Raw genomic sequence first — 21,359 nt, forward strand, 5'->3', positions numbered from 1 at the left:
CACATCCACACAGGACATGGCAGCTCGCTGTGTATGGGGGGTGTAGTAACAGAGAGGTCAGAGCGCCCATGCTGACCCCTGACCACTGCTGGCTATTATAGGAAGGTGTCAGGACACACAGGACATGGCAGCTCGCTGTGTATGGGGGGTGTAGTCACAGAGGGGTCAGAGCGCCCACCCATGCTGACCCATGACCACTGCTGGCTATGATAGAAAGGTGTCAGGACACACAGGACATGGCAGCTCGCTGTGTATGGGGGGTGTAGTCACAGAGGGGTCAGAGCCCCCATGCTCACCCCTGACCACTGCTGGCTATGATAGAAAGGTGTCAGGACACACAGGACATGGCAGCTCGCTGTGTATGGGGGGTGTAGTCACAGAGGGGTCAGAGCGCCCATGCTGACCCCTGACCACTGCTGGCTATGATAGAAAGGTGTCAGGACACACAGGACATGGCAGCTCGCTGTGTATGGGGGGTGTAGTCACAGAGGGGTCAGAGCACCCATGCTGACCCATGACCACTGCTGGCTATGATAGAAAGGTGTCAGGACACACAGGACATGGCAGCTCGCTGTGTATGGGGGGTGTAGTCACAGAGGGGTCAGAGCCCCCATGCTCACCCCTGACCACTGCTGGCTATGATAGAAAGGTGTCAGGACACACAGGACATGGCAGCTCGCTGTGTATGGGGGGTGTAGTCACAGAGAGGTCAGAGCACCCATGCTGACCCCTGACTACTGCTGGCTATGATAGAAAGGTGTCAGGACACACAGGACATGGCAGCTCGCTGTGTATGGGGGGTGTAGTCACAGAGGGGTCAGAGCGCCCATGCTGACCCCTGACCACTGCTGGCTATGATAGAAAGGTGTCAGGACACAGGACATGGCAGCTCGCTGTGTATGGGGGGTGTAGTCACAGAGGGGTCAGAGCGCCCACCCATGCTGACCCCTGACCACTGCTGGCTATGATAGAAAGGTGTCAGGACACAGGACATAGCAGCTCGCTGTGTATGGGGGGTGTAGTCACAGAGAGGTCAGAGCACCCATGCTGACCCCTGACCTCTGCTGGCTATGATAGAAAGGTGTCAGGACACACAGGACATGGCAGCTCGCTGTGTATGGGGGGTGTAGTCACAGAGGGGTCAGAGCACCCATGCTGACCCCTGACCACTGCTGACTATGATAGAAAGGTGTCAGGACACAGAACATGGCAGCTCACTGTGTATGGGGGCCCTGACCACTGCTGGCTATGATAGAAAGGTGTCAGGACACACAGGACATGGCAGCTCGCTGTGTTTGGGGGGTGTAGTCACAGAGAGGTCAGAGCACCCATGCTGACCCCTGACCACTGATGGCTATGATAGAAAGGTGTCAGGACACACAGGACATGACAGCTCGCTGTGTATGGGGGGTGTAGACACAGAGGGGTCAGAGCACCCATGCTGACCCCTGACCACTGCTGGCTATGATAGAAAGGTGTCAGGACACACAGGACATGACAGCTCGCTGTGTATGGGGGATGTAGTCACAGAGGGGTCAGAGCACCCATGCTGACCCCTGACCACTGCTGACTATGATAGAAAGGTGTCAGGACACAGAACATGGCAGCTCACTGTGTATGGGGGCCCTGACCACTGCTGGCTATGATAGAAAGGTGTCAGGACACACAGGACATGGCAGCTCGCTGTGTATGGGGGGTGTAGTCACAGAGAGGTCAGAGCGTCTATGCTGACCCCTGACCACTGCTGGCTATGATAGAAAGGTGTCAGGACACACAGGACATGGCAGCTCGCTGTGTATGGTGGGTGTAGTCACAGAGGGGTCAGAGCACCCATGCTGACCCCTGACCACTGCTGGCTATGATAGAAAGGTGTCAGGACACACAGGACATGGCAGCTCGCTGTGTATGGGGGGTGTAGTCACAGAGGGGTCAGAGCACCCATGCTGACCCCTGACCACTGCTGGCTATGATAGAAAGGTGTCAGGACACACAGGACATGGCAGCTCGCTGTGTATGGGGGGGTGTAGTCACAGAGGGGTCAGAGCACCCATGCTGACCCCTGACCACTGCTGACTATGATAGAAAGGTGTCAGGACATGGCAGCTCGCTGTGTATGAGGGGGTGTAGTCACAGAGAGGTCAGAGCGCCCATGCTGACCCCTGACCACTGCTGGCTATGATAGAAAGGTGTCAGGACACAGGACATGGCAGCTCCCTGTGTATGTGGGGGTGTAGTCACAGAGGGGTGAGAGCGCCCATGCTGACCCCTGACCACTGCTGGCTATGATAGAAAGGTGTCAGGACACAGGACATGGCAGCTCGCTGTGTATGGGGGGTGTAGTCACAGAGGGGTCAGAGCGCCCATGCTGACCCCTGACCACTGCTGGCTATGATAGAAAGGTGTCAGGACACACAGGACATGGCAGCTCGCTGTGTATGGGGGGTGTAGTCACAGAGGGGTCAGAGCGCCCATGCTGACCCCTGACCACTGCTGGCTATGATAGAAAGGTGTCAGGACACACAGGACATGGCAGCTCGCTGTGTATGGGGGGTGTAGTCACAGAGGGGTCAGAGCCCCCATGCTGACCCCTGACCACCGCTGGCTATGATAGAAAGGTGTCAGGACACAAGACATGGCAGCTCGTTGTGTATGGGGGGGTGTAGTCACAGAGGGGTCAGAGCACCCATGCTGACCCCTGACCACTGCTGGCTATGATAGAAAGGTGTCAGGACACAGGACATGGCAGCTCCCTGTGTATGTGGGGTGTAGTCACTGAGGGTTCAGAGCGCCCATGCTGACCCCTGACCACTGCTGGCTATGATATAAAGGTGTCAGGACACACAGGACATGGCAGCTCGCTGTGCATGGGGGGTGTAGTCACAGAGGGGTCAGAACGCCCATGCTGACCCCTGACCACTGCTGGCTATGATAGAAAGGTGTCAGGACACACAGGACATGGCAGCTCGCTGTGTATGGGGGGTGTAGTCACAAAGGGGTCAGAGCCCCCATGCTGACCCCTGACCACTGCTGGCTATGATAGAAAGGTGTCAGGACACAAGACATGGCAGCTCGTTGTGTATGGGGGGTGTAGTCACAGAGGGGTCAGAGCGCCCATGCTGACCCCTGACCACTGCTGGCTATGATAGAAAGGTGTCAGGACACAGGACATGGCAGCTCGCTGTGTATGGGGGGTGTAGTCACAGAGGGGTCAGAGCGCCCACCCATGCTGACCCCTGACCACTGCTGGCTATGATAGAAAGGTGTCAGGACACAAGACATGGCAGCTCGTTGTGTATGGGGGGTGTAGTCACAGAGGGGTCAGAGCGCCCATGCTGACCCCTGACCACTGCTGGCTATGATAGAAAGGTGTCAGGACACACAGGACATGGCAGCTCGCTGTGTATGGGGGGTGTAGTCACAGAGGGGTCAGAGCCCCCATGCTGACCCCTGACCACTGCTGGCTATGATGGAAAGGTGTCAGGACACACAGGACATGGCAGCTTGCTGTGTATGGGGGGGTGTAGTCACAGAGAGATCAGAGCGCCCATGATGACCTCTGACCACTGCTGGCTATGATAGGAGGTGTCAGGACAAAGTACATGGCAGCTCCCTGTGTATGTGGGGGTGTAGTCACAGAGAGGTCAGAGCACCCATGCTGACCCCTGACCACTGCTGGCTATGATGGAAAGGTGTCAGGATACACAGGACATGGCAGCTCGCTGTGTATGGGGGGTGTAGTCACAGAGGGGTCAGAGCGCCCATGCTGACCCCTGACCACTGCTGGCTATGATAGAAAGGTATCAGGACACAGGACATGGCAGCTCGCTGTGTATGGGGGGTGTAGTCACAGAGGGGTCAGAGCGCCCATGCTGACCCCTGACCACTGCTGGCTATGATAGAAAGGTGTCAGGACACACAGGACATGGCAGCTCGCTGTGTATGGGGGGTGTAGTCACAGAGGGATCAGAGCACCGATGCAGACCCCTATCACTGCTGGCTATGATAGAAAGGTGTCAGGACACAAGACATGGCAGCTCGTTGTGTATGGGGGGTGTAGTCACAGAGGGGTCAGAGCGCCCATGCTGACCCCTGACCACTGCTGGCTATGATAGAAAGGTGTCAGGACACACAGGACATGGCAGCTCGCTGTGTATGGGGGGTGTAGTCACAGAGGGGTCAGAGCACCCATGCTGACCCCTGACCACTGCTGGCTATGATAGAAAGGTGTCAGGACACACAGGACATGGCAGCTCGCTGTGCATGGGGGGTGTAGTCACAGAGTGGGTCAGAACGCCCATGCTGACCCCTGACCACTGCTGGCTATGATAGAAAGGTGTCAGGACACACAGGACATGGCAGCTCGCTGTGTATGGGGGGTGTAGTCACAGAGGGGTCAGAGCCCCCATGCTGACCCCTGACCACTGCTGGCTATGATAGAAAGGTGTCAGGACACAAGACATGGCAGCTCGTTGTGTATGGAGGGTGTAGTCACAGAGGGGTCAGAGCGCCCATGCTGACCCCTGACCACTGCTGGCTATGATGGAAAGGTGTCAGGACACACAGGACATGGCAGCTTGCTGTGTATGGGGGGGTGTAGTCACAGAGAGATCAGAGCGCCCATGATGACCTCTGACCACTGCTGGCTATGATAGGAGGTGTCAGGACAAAGGACATGGCAGCTCCCTGTGTATGTGGGGGTGTAGTCACAGAGGGGTCAGAGCGCCCATGCTGACCCCTGACCACTGCTGGCTATGATAGAAAGGTATCAGGACACAGGACATGGCAGGTCGCTGTGTATGGGGGGTGTAGTTACAGAGGGGTCAGAGCGCCCATGCTGACCCCTGACCACTGCTGGCTATGATAGAAAGGTGTCAGGACACACAGGACATGGCAGCTCGCTGTGTATGGGGGGTGTAGTCACAGAGGGATCAGAGCTCCGATGCAGACCCCTATCACTGCTGGCTATGATAGAAAGGTGTCAGGACACAAGACATGGCAGCTCGTTGTGTATGGGGGGTGTAGTCACAGAGGGGTCAGAGCGCCCATGCTGACCCCTGACCACTGCTGGCTATGATAGAAAGGTGTCAGGACACACAGGACATGGCAGCTCGCTGTGTATGGGGGGTGTAGTCACAGAGGGGTCAGAGCGCCCATGATGACCTCTGACCACTGCTGGCTATGATAGAAAGGTGTCAGGACACAAGACATGGCAGCTCGTTGTGCATGGGGGGTGTAGTCACAGAGGGGTCAGAGCACCCATGCTGACCCCTGACCACTGCTGGCTATGATAGGAGGTGTCAGGACAAAGGACATGGCAGCTCCCTGTGTATGTGGGGGTGTAGTCACAGAGAGGTCAGAGCGCCCATGCTGACCCCTGACCACTGCTGGCTATGATAGAAAGGTGTCAGGACACAGGACATGGCAGCTCCCTGTGTATGTGGTGGTGTAGTCACAGAGGGTTCAGAGCGCCCATGCTGACCCCTGACCAATGCTGGCTATGATAGAAAGGTGTCAGGACACACAGGACATGGCAGCTCGCTGTGCATGGGGGGTGTAGTCACAGAGGGGTCAGAACGCCCATGCTGACCCCTGACCACTGCTGGCTATGATAGAAAGGTGTCAGGACACACAGGACATGGCAGCTCGCTGTGTATGGGGGGTGTAGTCACAGAGGGGTCAGAGCCCCCATGCTCACCCCTGACCCCTGCTGGCTATGATAGGAGGTGTCAGGACAAAGGACATGGCAGCTCCCTGTGTATGTGGGGGTGTAGTCACAGAGGGGTCAGAGCGCCCATGCTGACCCCTGACCACTGCTGGCTATGATAGAAAGGTATCAGGACACGGGACATGGCAGCTCGCTGTGTATGGGGGGTGTAGTCACAGAGGGGTCAGAGCGCCCATGCTGACCCCTGACCACTGCTGGCTATTATAGAAAGGTATCAGGACACAGGACATGGCAGCTCGCTGTGTATGGGGGGTGTAGTCACAGAGGGGTCAGAGCCCCCATGCTGACCCCTGACCACTGCTGGCTATGATAGAAAGGTGTCAGGACACAAGCCATGGCAGCTCGTTGTGTATGGGGGGTGTAGTCACAGAGGGGTCAGAGCCCCCATGCTGACCCCTGACCACTGCTGGCTATGATAGAAAGGTGTCAGGACACACAGGACATGGCAGCTCGCTGTGTATGGGGGGTGTAGTCACAGAGGGGTCAGAGCACCCATGCTGACCCCTGACCACTGCTGGCTATGATGGAAAGGTGTCAGGACACACAGGACATGGCAGCTTGCTGTGTATGGGGGGGGTGTAGTCACAGAGAGATCAGAGCGCCCATGATGACCTCTGACCACTGCTGGCTATGATAGGAGGTGTCAGGACAAAGTACATGGCAGCTCCCTGTGTATGTGGGGGTGTAGTCACAGAGAGGTCAGAGCGCCCAAGCTGACCCCTGACCACTGCTGGCTATGATAGAAAGGTGTCAGGACACACAGGACATGGCAGCTCCCTATGTATGTGGGGGTGTAGTCACAGAGGGTTCAGAGCGCCCATGCTGACCCCTGACCACTGCTGGCTATGATAGAAAGGTGTCAGGACACACAGGACATGGCAGCTCGCTGTGCATGGGGGGTGTAGTCACAGAGGGGTAAGAGCCCCCATGCTGACCCCTGACCACTGCTGGCTATGATAGAAAGGTGTCAGGACACAAGACATGGCAGCTCGTTGTGTATGGGGGGTGTAGTCACAGAGGGGTCAGAGCGCCCATGCTGACCCCTGACCACTGCTGGCTATGATAGAAAGGTGTCAGGACACACAGGACATGGCAGCTCGCTGTGTATGGGGGGTGTAGTCACAGAGGGGTCAGAGCACCCATGCTGACCCCTGACCACTGCTGGCTATGATGGAAAGGTGTCAGGACACACAGGACATGGCAGCTTGCTGTGTATGTGGGGGTGTAGTCACAGAGAGATCAGAGCGCCCATGATGACCTCTGACCACTGCTGGCTATGATAGGAGGTGTCAGGACAAAGGACATGGCAGCTCCCTGTGTATGTGGGGGTGTAGTCACAGAGGGGTCAGAGCGCCCATGCTGACCCCTGACCACTGCTGGCTATGAAAGAAAGGTATCAGGACACGGGACATGGCAGCTCGCTGTGTATGGGGGGTGTAGTCACAGAGGGGTCAGAGCGCCCATGCTGACCCCTGACCACTGCTGGCTATTATAGAAAGGTATCAGGACACAGGACATGGCAGCTCGCTGTGTATGGGGGGTGTAGTCACAGAGGGGTCAGAGCACCCATGCTGACCCCTGACCACTGCTGGCTATGATGGAAAGGTGTCAGGACACACAGGACATGGCAGCTTGCTGTGTATGGGGGGGGGTGTAGTCACAGAGAGATCAGAGCGCCCATGATGACCTCTGACCACTGCTGGCTATGATAGGAGGTGTCAGGACAAAGTACATGGCAGCTCCCTGTGTATGTGGGGGTGTAGTCACAGAGAGGTCAGAGCGCCCAAGCTGACCCCTGACCACTGCTGGCTATGATAGAAAGATGTCAGGACACACAGGACATGGCAGCTCCCTGTGTATGTGGGGGTGTAGTCACAGAGGGTTCAGAGCGCCCATGCTGACCCCTGACCACTGCTGGCTATGATAGAAAGGTGTCAGGACACACAGGACATGGCAGCTCGCTGTGCATGGGGGGTGTAGTCACAGAGGGGTCAGAGCCCCCATGCTGACCCCTGACCACTGCTGGCTATGATAGAAAGGTGTCAGGACACAAGACATGGCAGCTCGTTGTGTATGGGGGGTGTAGTCACAGAGGGGTCAGAGCGCCCATGCTGACCCCTGACCACTGCTGGCTACGATAGGAGGTGTCAGGACAAAGGACATGGCAGCTCCCTGTGTATGTGGGGGTGTAGTCACAGAGAGGTCAGAGCGCCCATGCTGACCCCTGACCACTGCTGGCTATGATAGAAAGGTGTCAGGACACACAGGACATGGCAGCACCCTGTGTATGGGGGGTGTAGTCACAGAGGGGTCAGAGCGCCCATGCTGACCCCTGCTGGCTATGATAGAAAGGTATCAGGACACACAGGACATGGCAGCTCGCTGTGCATGGGGGGTGTAGTCACAGAGGGGTCAGAACGCCCATGCTGACCCCTGACCACTGCTGGCTATGATAGAAAGGTGTCAGGACACACAGGACATGGCAGCTCGCTATGTATGGGGGGTGTAGTCACAGAGGGGTCAGAGCCCCTATGCTGACCCCTGACCACTGCTGGCTATGATAGAAAGGTGTCAGGACCACTGCTGAAAGCTCTGACAACAGCACCCTAGAGCCATAGTAGGCGGCATTTTGTCAGACGGATCATGTTTAACAAGGGTGTGTATTCATATCTTACCTGGGAACATGTGGTAACAGGAGTCACTATAGGCGCTGCTGCATAATGTGGGTGACACTCTGCAGGTTGCCTTGTATCCCGGCATCATGAGAATTGTCTGTGACCAATATGATGCACCATAACATTGTAAAGACCATCAATCCCCTTAACATCAGCGGCCCCTTTCAGCAGGATGATGTCCTCTGACTACATGGCCAATGTGGGCGATATAATCACATTAAATATAATAGTGAGGAAACCCTGTAAATAATCTGCTTCCAGCTGGGATCCCCCACAGCTAGGGGGGGTCCATGACAGGGCTGCACGGTCCTAGCAGGGGGATGTGATACACTATGGCTGCAGTAGACCCCCGTCCTACACACAGGACATACAGTAGTATTAGGCTGGGGCGGTGCGGCCGCTCCAGGGACACCTGAGTTCATCTGCATTGTTTCACATTTCCTTGCTCTTATGCCAAGTCTATAAATGGGAAGAAGCAAAACTACAGGAGGTGGCGCCACAACCTGCGGAGCCCCCACACACAGGGTCACAATATTATACAGCCCCCGCTGTGCTATAATGTCCTGTACTGCAGAGCGGACTGGGTCACAGTATCATACAGCCCCCGCTGTGCTATAATGTCCTGTACTGCAGAGCGGACTGGGTCACAGTATTATACAGCCCCCGCTGTGCTATAATGTCCTGTACTGCAGAGCGGACTGGGTCACAGTATTATACTGCCCCCGCTGTGCTGTAATGTCCTGTACTGCAGAGCGGACTGGGTCATAGTATTATACAGCCCCCGCTGTGCTATAATGTCCTGTACTGCAGAGCGGACTGGGTCACAGTATTATTCAGCCCCCGCTGTGCTATAATGTCCTGTACTGCAGAGCGGACTGGGTCACAGTATCATACAGCCCCCGCTGTGCTATAATGTCCTGTACTGCAGAGCGGACTGGGTCACAGTATTATACAGCCCCCGCTGTGCTATAATGTCCTGTACTGCAGAGCGGAGTGGGTCACAGTATCATACAGCCCCCGCTGTGCTGTAATGTCCTGTACTGCAGAGCGGACTGGGTCACAGTATTATACTGCCCCCGCTGTGCTGTAATGTCCTGTACTGCAGAGCGGACTGGGTCATAGTATTATACAGCCCCCGCTGTGCTGTAATGTCCTGTACTGCAGAGCGGACTGGGTCACAGTATTATACAGCCCCCGCTGTGCTATAATGTCCTGTACTGCAGAGCGGACTGGGTCACAGTATCATACAGCCCCCGCTGTGCTATAATGTCCTGTACTGCAGAGCGGACTGGGTCACAGTATCATACAGCCCCCGCTGTGCTATAATGTCCTGTACTGCAGAGCGGACTGGGTCACAGTATTATACTGCCCCCGCTGTGCTGTAATGTCCTGTACTGCAGAGCGGACTGGGTCATAGTATTATACAGCCCCCGCTGTGCTATAATGTCCTGTACTGCAGAGCGGACTGGGTCACAGTATTATACTGCCCCCGCTGTGCTGTAATGTCCTGTACTGCAGAGCGGACTGGGTCACAGTATCATACAGCCCCCGCTGTGCTATAATGTCCTGTACTGCAGAGCGGACTGGGTCACAGTATTATACAGCCCCCGCTGTGCTATAATGTCCTGTACTGCAGAGCGGACTGGGTCACAGTATTATACTGCCCCCGCTGTGCTGTAATGTCCTGTACTGCAGAGCGGACTGGGTCATAGTATTATACAGCCCCCGCTGTGCTATAATGTCCTGTACTGCAGAGCGGACTGGGTCACAGTATTATACTGCCCCCGCTGTGCTGTAATGTCCTGTACTGCAGAGCGGACTGGGTCACAGTATCATACAGCCCCCGCTGTGCTATAATGTCCTGTACTGCAGAGCGGACTGGGTCACAGTATCATACAGCCCCCGCTGTGCTATAATGTCCTGTACTGCAGAGCGGACTGGGTCACAGTATTATACAGCCCCCGCTGTGCTATAATGTCCTGTACTGCAGAGCGGACTGGGTCACAGTATTATACTGCCCCCGCTGTGCTGTAATGTCCTGTACTGCAGAGCGGACTGGGTCATAGTATTATACAGCCCCCGCTGTGCTATAATGTCCTGTACTGCAGAGCGGACTGGGTCACAGTATTATACTGCCCCCGCTGTGCTGTAATGTCCTGTACTGCAGAGCGGACTGGGTCACAGTATCATACAGCCCCCGCTGTGCTATAATGTCCTGTACTGCAGAGCGGACTGGGTCACAGTATTATACAGCCCCCGCTGTGCTATAATGTCCTGTACTGCAGAGCGGACTGGGTCACAGTATTATACTGCCCCCGCTGTGCTGTAATGTCCTGTACTGCAGAGCGGACTGGGTCATAGTATTATACAGCCCCCGCTGTGCTATAATGTCCTGTACTGCAGAGCGGACTGGGTCACAGTATTATACTGCCCCCGCTGTGCTGTAATGTCCTGTACTGCAGAGCGGACTGGGTCACAGTATCATACAGCCCCCGCTGTGCTATAATGTCCTGTACTGCAGAGCGGACTGGGTCACAGTATCATACAGCCCCCGCTGTGCTATAATGTCCTGTACTGCAGAGCGGACTGGGTCACAGTATTATACAGCCCCCGCTGTGCTATAATGTCCTGTACTGCAGAGCGGACTGGGTCACAGTATTATACTGCCCCCGCTGTGCTGTAATGTCCTGTACTGCAGAGCGGACTGGGTCATAGTATTATACAGCCCCCGCTGTGCTATAATGTCCTGTACTGCAGAGCGGACTGGGTCACAGTATTATACTGCCCCCGCTGTGCTGTAATGTCCTGTACTGCAGAGCGGAGTGGGTCACAGTATCATACAGCCCCCGCTGTGCTGTAATGTCCTGTACTGCAGAGCGGACTGGGTCACAGTATTATACTGCCCCCGCTGTGCTGTAATGTCCTGTACTGCAGAGCGGACTGGGTCACAGTATTATACTGCCCCCGCTGTGCTGTAATGTCCTGTACTGCAGAGCGGACTGGGTCACAGTATTATACTGCCCCCGCTGTGCTGTAATGTCCTGTACTGCAGAGCGGACTGGGTCACAGTATTATACTGCCCCCGCTGTGCTGTAATGTCCTGTACTGCAGAGCGGAGTGGGTCACAGTATTATACAGCCCCCGCTGTGCTATAATGTCCTGTACTGCAGAGCGGACTGGGTCACAGTATTATACTGCCCCCGCTGTGCTGTAATGTCCTGTACTGCAGAGCGGACTGGGTCATAGTATTATACAGCCCCCGCTGTGCTATAATGTCCTGTACTGCAGAGCGGACTGGGTCACAGTATTATACTGCCCCCGCTGTGCTGTAATGTCCTGTACTGCAGAGCGGAGTGGGTCACAGTATCATACAGCCCCCGCTGTGCTGTAATGTCCTGTACTGCAGAGCGGACTGGGTCACAGTATTATACTGCCCCCGCTGTGCTGTAATGTCCTGTACTGCAGAGCGGACTGGGTCACAGTATTATACTGCCCCCGCTGTGCTGTAATGTCCTGTACTGCAGAGCGGACTGGGTCACAGTATTATACTGCCCCCGCTGTGCTGTAATGTCCTGTACTGCAGAGCGGACTGGGTCACAGTATTATACTGCCCCCACTGTGCTATAATGTCCTGTACTGCAGAGCGGTCGAGTTGAATCTCATAATTAGAAACAAGTAAGTTGTTCAGTTTCTATTGACATCCATGATGATAACAGTACAGAGCATGCTGGGAGTAGTAGTTCTCCTAAGATAAACATTGCACATGGCAGTAGTGCTGGCATAATGGGGATTTCCTTGGTGTTCCAGTAAAAAAAAAAAAATAATTTCATTACCTTTGCCCCACTGCCGGTGCCCCTCCCGGACTAAAAGTGGGAGTATTAGGGTGTACCTGGGCACACCTGGCACTGTACCCTATCCAGCTCCAGCTTCATCTTATATTTTACCCTCCCCCTTAGAAGTGTCTTCTGTGCGTCTTCGGTTTACAGTGAGGCCGTTAACGTCTGATGTCAAGGGGAGATAAGGAAGAAGTGGACAAACTGGTCCCAGCAGACTGTATACACACGGGTGCACTGGTCCCAGCAGACTGTATACACACGGGTGCACTGGTCCCAGCAGACTGTATACACACGGGTGCACTGGTCCCAGCAGACTGTATATACATGGGTGCACTGGTCCCAGCAGACTGTATACACATGGGTGCACTGGTCCCAGCAGACTATATACACATGGGTGCACTGGTCCCAGCAGACTGTATACACATGGGTGCACTGGTCCCAGCAGACTGTATACACATGGGTGCACTGGTCCCAGCAGACTGTATACACATGGGTGCACTGGTCCCAGCAGACTGTATACACATGGGTGCACTGGTCCCAGCAGACTGTATACACATGGGCGCACTGGTCCCAGCAGACTGTATATACACGGGTGCACTGGTCCCAGCAGACTGTATATACACGTGTGCACTTGTCCCAGCAGACTGTATATACACGGGCGCACTGGTCCCAGCAGACTGTATATACACGTGTGCACTGGTCCCAGCAGACTGTATATACACGTGTGCACTGGTCCCAGCAGACTGTATATACACGTGTGCACTGGTCCCAGCAGACTGTATACACATGGGTGCACTGGTCCCAGCAGACTGTATACACACGGGTGCACTGGTCCCAGCAGACTGTATACACATGGGTGCACTGGTCCCAGCAGACTGTATACACACGGGTGCACTGGTCCCAGCAGACTGTATACACACGGGTGCACTGGTCCCAGCAGACTGTATACACATGGGTGCACTGGTCCCAGCAGACTGTATACACATGGGTGCACTGGTCCCAGCAGACTGTATACACATGGGTGCACTGGTCCCAGCAGACTGTATACACATGGGTGCACTGGTCCCAGCAGACTGTATACACATGGGTGCACTGGTCCCAGCAGACTGTATACACATGGGTGCACTGGTCCCAGCAGACTGTATACACATGGGTGCACTGGTCCCAGCAGACTGTATACACATGGGTGCACTGGTCCCAGCAGACTGTATACACATGGGTGCACTGGTCCCAGCAGACTATATACACATGGGTGCACTGGTCCCAGCAGACTGTATACACATGGGTGCACTGGTCCCAGCAGACTGTATACACATGGGTGCACTGGTCCCAGCAGACTGTATACACATGGGTGCACTGGTCCCAGCAGACTGTATACACATGGGTGCACTGGTCCCAGCAGACTGTATATACACGTGTGCACTGGTCCCAGCAGACTGTATATACACGGGTGCACTGGTCCCAGCAGACTGTATATACACGTGTGCACTGGTCCCAGCAGACTGTATATACACGTGTGCACTGGTCCCAGCAGACTGTATATACACATACATACACATATATATATATATGTGTGTATGTATAGTCTGCTGGGACCAGTGCACACGTGTGTATAATATATATATATATACATACCTATAAACATACACACACACAGGTGCACTGGTCCCAGCAGACGGGTGCACTAGTGGACAAATTATGAGGATACTGACTAGTCACCGGTGTGTTCCTCCTTCATGTATGTTATAGAACACTGCCTGATTCTCAGTCATCTGTGTGATTATTATGTCAAATCCTGGGAACATCCCTAACAATGCCCAGGACACGGCTGCAGCGCGCGCACAACACACTCAGCTCTACTATGCCGCAGCAATGTGACAACGCCCGCAGCCTAAACGCTTTCTCACAGGGTCCAGAACAGGTTAGGTGACTGCATGTGGATACAGTAACACAGGATGAAAGAATGCCGCTACTTACATCAATACTGAGGAGAATGCGGCTGCAGGGGGTGTGAGATCAGACACAGCTCCACCCTTGTCCACAGGTTGTGGCTGGTACTGCAGCTCTGTCTGAATGAAGTGAAAAGCAGACAACATATCATCAATCCTAAACAGAAAAAGACTGCAAAATTGATACAGAAATGACAGATGAAGATCCCTTCCATCAGTATGAATGGGTTTGTGTTGATGGGAACTACTTAGATTACTGGATATGGAAATATAACCTCTGCAATTTATCTGCCATGTGCGACTCTCCAATTGGCTTTAAAGGATCAAAAAAATTCTAATAATTTGCCCGTATTTTGTGCGCTTTGGCGGCCTATAAGCTGGGCTGTCCGTGCTCGGCCCCTTCCCCTATGTCACTGTGATGACATCATCATTATAAGAGGTGGCCTCAGCTATAAGTGCGCCTCAGTCTAGACTGGACGGTATCACTGGGATCTGGACCAGGGACAGCTGGGGACTTCGCCTTGATAATGGTCAGTACCTTATACCTGTAGAGATTATAGCTGTAATTGGGGAGGGGGTAGAGGTTCCTCTGTACGAGTTGCTGGTTCTCTGTAAGTCCCTCCCATGTGATCAGAGCTGCGAGCACCGGTGTCACATCTGCACATACACGTATCCCCTTCTCCGGATTACTAGCATATAACTGGGAGCAGCAACATCAAGATCTGAGGCAGCAGGAGTCCAGCCCAACATCTACCTGCAGGTATTTCCTATGGGGGGAGGAGGGGGCTTATATTTAGCATCGGCTTGTATAGTCTGTGTATGTAAAGTTATGGGGAAGCTCCCAACTTCAGTTCTGTTCATTTCCACATGCACCTGCAAATCTGTGGACCTGGGGGGGGAAGTGGCAGTAAACATGGGGGTCCACGTATTTCATGCAAAAATGTTGGCGCTGCATGTGAATCCACCATTTTTCTGTCCCTTTTATTTTCCCCCAACATGTTTTTAGTGTAAAAATAGCGCAGCTAAAAGCAAGTCTAGGGAAATGTAAATCTTTTAGTCCGTACGCCAATTCCTGAATCCCTTGCATCACAAACCTACATCCCACTGAAAAATATAGCATGGCTATAGCACCACCCTGCGCCAAAATTATTAAGTGCCCCACTTGTGTATCATGATGAGCGATCAGAGGGAAAGGGTCACACAGTGAGGATTCGGGGTCCTTCATCCTCCTGTCACATGCTCTATACGGGAACTCACTGTGGCTCCTACAGTCTCAGGATCAGAGGGGTAGAAGATCCAGGTCCCCCATCAGTGGAGCCGTACCCTACTAACATACACTATAGGATCAGTCCCATGTACAGACTAGATACTATAAGATTCTGAAAACTTCTAACAAACCTTTGAGATTAAGCCCATTTCCCCAATTTCTCCTTGTGCGTAATAAATGGATACACCTTCCCTACATCCATCTAACATTACAATAATAATCTGATACAATGTATTCCCAGCAGCAGAAGCTGCAGCTGTGTGCATGTAGGAGGGGGGTGTATGGGATAGAAACAAGATTATCACACCTTAAAAGTCACTAAAAAAGTCTGTAAATGGCCGACTCCAATGGCAAAGCTTTACGTTCCTACCACGGGATAGCCCCCACATTACTCCTACTGGTAATAGACTAAGCCCACGCTCCAGGGCACAACCAAGTGCAGGAGAGATGGATAACTTTTTCTGGTGTTTTAATACATATTATACAGACTTGGAAATACATTTTTTGATATTTTTCTATACATTTAGGGAACCTGTTTAACCCCTTTGTACCCAGGGGTCATTGGTGCCAAAATCCAGTTTGCACTTCTGTTCTGCTCTTCTATCTTTGGAGCAACTTTACATTTCAAAACCATTTTTAATTTGTTTTTATGATGACATGAATCTTTCACTTTCTAGAGCCATTTTATTAACATGTTTTATAAACTTAGCAAACGAATAACTAGAAATGTGAAAATATAGGCTCTTTTGTCATTTTTTTTCTCTTGATAATTTTTTTTTAAAAAGCGGTAAAATTGTATAAACCTTTACCAAAATATGTGCAGGGTCAATCCATCACCATTTCCCAGGTTCGGAGGGTGCAAATTGCCAAGTGTCTCCTGCAGCTCCTTCAGCTCAAATGGTCATATGTCCGGTGTGGCACCTAGAAACACTAGGACAATTCTGGTGTCCTATTTAAAAGGAACCTGTCAGGAGCAGGAGCCCATCACACATGCATTACAAATGGATTTTCTGCCTTCTATAAGCACTTGCAGTACAATATAATTGAGTTACAGCTTACCTTGCACCCTGACAGAGTCATCTGTGTAGTCCCAGGGGTTGGGCTTTGGTTTGGATGCATTTCAAAAAACAACATGTGACTTGTCCATGCTGCAGACTCCTCAGCTCTCGCCTCCCACCTCTGTGCTCCTGTACAGCTCCTCCCTTCCCCACTATGGTGACCTCTGTGAAGGAGCAGGAGGGAGGAGCTATACAGGAGCACAAAGATGGGGGCTGAGAGCTGAGGAGTCTGCAGCAGAGACAAGTCACATGTTTTTTGAAATGCATCCAAACCAAAGCCCAACGTCTGGGACTACACAGAGGATTCTGTCAGGGTGCAAGGTAAGGTTATAACACACAATTATATTGCAATGCAAATACTTAGAGAGAGCAGAAAGGCAGATGTGCACTGCAGGTATAAAAGGCTTCTGTAACCCGTCTTTAGTGAAAATTAGGTCCCTGGTGACAGGTTCCCTTTAAAGAGGAGAATCTCCCCTTAAGTATAGTCATACAGAACCGGAGGTTTGTGTAAATAGGACGTATATAGCCTAAAGGCATTCGTGAAGGGGTAAAGGAAATGCTCCATAGACAACTGCTGGGCATAAGGGTGGGAATACAAGGACCACAAGAACCCATGTGTCATGCCTCACCCCCTCAAGCACAGAGTCTTTTGAGCCCAGAGGCTTCCTCCCTAATGTTTATTTTCCTGGACGTCAATGCGGTGGATGTTTGTATTTCCAGGACATTATACATCACTGCTCTGACCTGTTCCGCATGGCTGGGTGTCATGCACTGCTAGAAGAATGTGATGTATGTGAGTATGAGGATCACTCACCATCACATGTGAGAGGACAGTGTCAGGTGTCTTATCCTGAATACACATGCACCCTCAGCCAAGCATGCGTGTGGACGCAGGACATGACGTCTCAGTCCTCCCATGGTGAAGTATCTGTATGTGACAATATTGGCCACTGAGATTTGGGTCTGGATGGTGACATGCATGGTGCCTCTATACAGAGCCATAGTATGCGCCTATAGTCAGATGTATATATCAGATAATCCGTATACCATTGGAAAGCTGTAGTGTGCACCGAGGCGGACAATGGCGTCCTCCGAGGGGCCACCTCCATGGATGACATCTTGATGGTTACCTGGGCGGTTCAGCTGTATTTGATGGCTCACAGATGAGAGCACAGCCGAGTGTAAGATACACATCACCAGGATCCTCTAAATAACACATGGCATTGTCCGGAGATTGTCTATGGAGACGCACACTGGATACACTGACCTTTCTCCAGCGCTCGTCTATTAATATCCAACTATTTCAGGGAATGAAAGGCCCAAAGGATTCAGTATAAAAAATAAAACCCTCAAACTACTCAGATTCCCTTAACCCTTATTCTTCCAAAGATCCAAAATCTAAATATTAAAAATCTAAATTAATACATTTAGTGTATCTATTAAATAATCTCTTGCTACAATAGAATTGTAAACTGCACATTATCAACTTTTCATATAACATTCTTGAATTTCCACAAAATTGTGGTCTGTTATGTGCAACAAGTCTCTTCACAATCAGGTATGTGGTGCAAGACTTACATGCTGTATTATTCTTCAGAGCTGCACTCACTATTCTGCTGGTGCAGTCACTGTGTACATACATGACATTACTTATCCTGTACTGATCCTGAGTTACATCCTGTATTATACCCCAGAGCTGCACTCACTATTCTGCTGCTGGTGCAGTCACTGTGTACATACATGACATTACTTATCCTGTACTGATCCTGAGTTACATCCTGTATTATACCCCAGAGCTGCACTCACTATTCTGCTGCTAGTGCAGTCACTGTGTACATACATGACATTACTTATCCTGTACTGACCCTGAGTTACATCCTGTATTATACCCCAGAGCTGCACTCACTATTCTGCTGCTGGTGCAGTCACTGTGTACATACATGACATTACTTATCCTGTACTGATCCTTAGTTACATCCTGTATTATACCCCAGAGCTGCACTCACTATTCTGCTGCTAGTGCAGTCACTGTGTACATACATAACATTACTTATACTGTACTGATCCTTAGTTACATCCTGTATTATACCCCAGAGCTGCACTCACTATTCTGCTGTTGGTGTAGTCACTCTGTACATACATGACATTACTTATCCTGTACTGATCCTGAGTTACATCCTGTATTATACCCCAGAGCTGCACTCACTATTCTGCTGCTGGTGTAGTCACTCTGTACATACATGACATTACTTATCCTGTACTGATCCTGAGTTACATCCTGTATTATACCCCAGAGCTGTACGCACTATTCTGCTGCTGGTGCAGTCACTGTGTACATACATGACATTACTTATACTGTACTGATCCTTAGTTACATCCTGTATTATACCCCAGGGCTGCACTCACTATTCTGCCGGTGCAGTCATTGTGTACATACATGACATTACTTATCCTGTACTGATCCTGAGTTACATCCTGTATTATACCCCAGAGCTGCACTCACTATTCTGCTGCTGGTGCAGTCACTGTGTACATACATGACATTACTTATCCTGTACTGATCCTGAGTTACATCCTGTATTATACCCCAGAGCTGCACTCACTATTCTGCTGCTAGTGCAGTCACTGTGTACATACATGACATTACTTATCCTGTACTGACCCTGAGTTACATCCTGTATTATACTCCAGAGCTGCACTCACTATTCTGCTGCTGGTGCAGTCACTGTGTACATACATGACATTACTTATCCTGTACTGATCCTTAGTTACATCCTGTATTATACCCCAGAGCTGCACTCACTATTCTGCTGCTAGTGCAGTCACTGTGTACATACATGACATTACTTATACTGTACTGATCCTTAGTTACATCCTGTATTATACCCCAGAGCTGCACTCACTATTCTGCTGCTAGTGCAGTCACTGTGTACATACATGACATTACTTATCCTGTACTGACCCTGAGTTACATCCTGTATTATACCCCAGAGCTGCACTCACTATTCTGCTGCTGGTGCAGTCACTGTGTACATACATGACATTACTTATCCTGTACTGATCCTTAGTTACATCCTGTATTATACCCCAGAGCTGCACTCACTATTCTGCTGCTAGTGCAGTCACTGTGTACATACATGACATTACTTATACTGTACTGATCCTTAGTTACATCCTGTATTATACCCCAGAGCTGCACTCACTATTCTGCTGTTGGTGTAGTCACTCTGTACATACATGACATTACTTATCCTGTACTGATCCTGAGTTACATCCTGTATTATACCCCAGAGCTGCACTCACTATTCTGCTGCTGGTGTAGTCACTCTGTACATACATGACATTACTTATCCTGTACTGATCCTGAGTTACATCCTGTATTATACCCCAGAGCTGTACGCACTATTCTGCTGCTGGTGCAGTCACTGTGTACATACATGACATTACTTATACTGTACTGATCCTTAGTTACATCCTGTATTATACCCCAGGGCTGCACTCACTATTCTGCCGGTGCAGTCATTGTGTACATACATGACATTACTTATCCTGTACTGATCCTGAGTTACATCCTGTATTATACCCCAGAGCTGCACTCACTATTCTGCTGCTGGTGCAGTCACTGTGTACATACATGACATTACTTATCCTGTACTGATCCTGAGTTACATCCTGTATTATACCCCAGAGCTGCACTCACTATTCTGCTGCTAGTGCAGTCACTGTGTACATACATGACATTACTTATCCTGTACTGACCCTGAGTTACATCCTGTATTATACTCCAGAGCTGCACTCACTATTCTGCTGCTGGTGCAGTCACTGTGTACATACATGACATTACTTATACTGTACTGATCCTTAGTTACATCCTGTATTATACCCCAGAGCTGCACTCACTATTCTGCTGCTAGTGCAGTCACTGTGTACATACATGACATTACTTATCCTGTACTGATCCTGAGTTACATCCTGTATTATACCCCAGAGCTGCACTCACTATTCTGCTGCTGGTGTAGTCACTCTGTACATACATGACATTACTTATCCTGTACTGATCCTGAGTTACATCCTGTATTATACCCCAGAGCTGTACGCACTATTCTGCTGCTGGTGCAGTCACTGTGTACATACATGACATTACTTATACTGTACTGATCCTTAGTTACATCCTGTATTATACCCCAGGGCTGCACTCACTATTCTGCCGGTGCAGTCACTGTGTACATACATGACATTACTTATCCTGTACTGATCCTGAGTTACATCCTGTATTATACCCCAGAGCTGCACTCACTATTCTGCTGCTGGTGCAGTCACTGTGTACATACATGACATTACTTATCCTGTACTGATCCTGAGTTACATCCTGTATTATACTCCAGAGCTGCACTCACTATTCTGCTGCTGGTGCAGTCACTGTGTACACACATGACATTACTTATCCTGTACTGATTCTGAGTTACATCTTGTATTATACCCCAGAGCTGCACTCACTATTCTGCTGCTGGTGCAGTCACTGTGTACATACATGACATTACTTATCCTGTACTGATCCCGAGTTACATCCTGTATTATACTCCAGAGCTGCACTCACTATTCTGCTGCTGGTGCAGTCACTGTGTACACACATGACATTACTTATCCTGTACTGATTCTGAGTTACATCTTGTATTATACCCCAGAGCTGCACTCACTATTCTGCTGCTGGTGCAGTCACTGTGTACATACATGACATTACTTATCCTGTACTGATCCTGAGTTACATCCTGTATTATACCCCAGAGCTGCACTCACTATTCTGCTGCTGGGGCAGTCACTGTGTACATACATGACATTACTTATCCTG

At 51.1% G+C, this 21,359-nt stretch overlaps 1 protein-coding gene and 1 long non-coding RNA gene across 11 annotated transcripts in view; one reads left to right on the top strand and one right to left on the bottom strand.

The window, feature by feature from the left end:
* The window catches only part of LOC140077678 (uncharacterized), a 95,198-nt gene that overhangs the window by 33,759 nt on the left and 40,080 nt on the right, over positions 1-21,359 (bottom strand). For 2 of the 9 annotated variants that reach the window (XR_011849816.1, XR_011849811.1), the window contains exon 1: positions 14,214-14,315. The exons of the other annotated variants lie outside the window; for them this stretch is intronic. This is a non-coding gene — a long non-coding RNA (uncharacterized lncRNA). Of the gene's footprint in view, positions 1-14,213; positions 14,316-21,359 lie in introns of those variants that run through there. 9 annotated transcript variants of the gene reach the window in all.
* Positions 14,658-21,359, top strand: part of SLC38A5 (solute carrier family 38 member 5) — a 34,873-nt gene continuing 28,171 nt past the window's right edge. The window contains exon 1 of one of the 2 annotated variants that reach the window (XM_072125015.1): positions 14,658-14,715. The gene's annotated coding sequence lies outside the window, so the exon portion shown is untranslated. Of the gene's footprint in view, positions 14,716-14,800; positions 14,946-21,359 lie in introns of those variants that run through there. The other variant, XM_072125014.1, reaches the window with a different exon arrangement.

Source organism: Engystomops pustulosus, chromosome 9, assembly GCF_040894005.1.
Source record: "Engystomops pustulosus chromosome 9, aEngPut4.maternal, whole genome shotgun sequence".
In the NCBI taxonomy this organism is placed as follows: domain Eukaryota; kingdom Metazoa; phylum Chordata; class Amphibia; order Anura; family Leptodactylidae; genus Engystomops; species Engystomops pustulosus.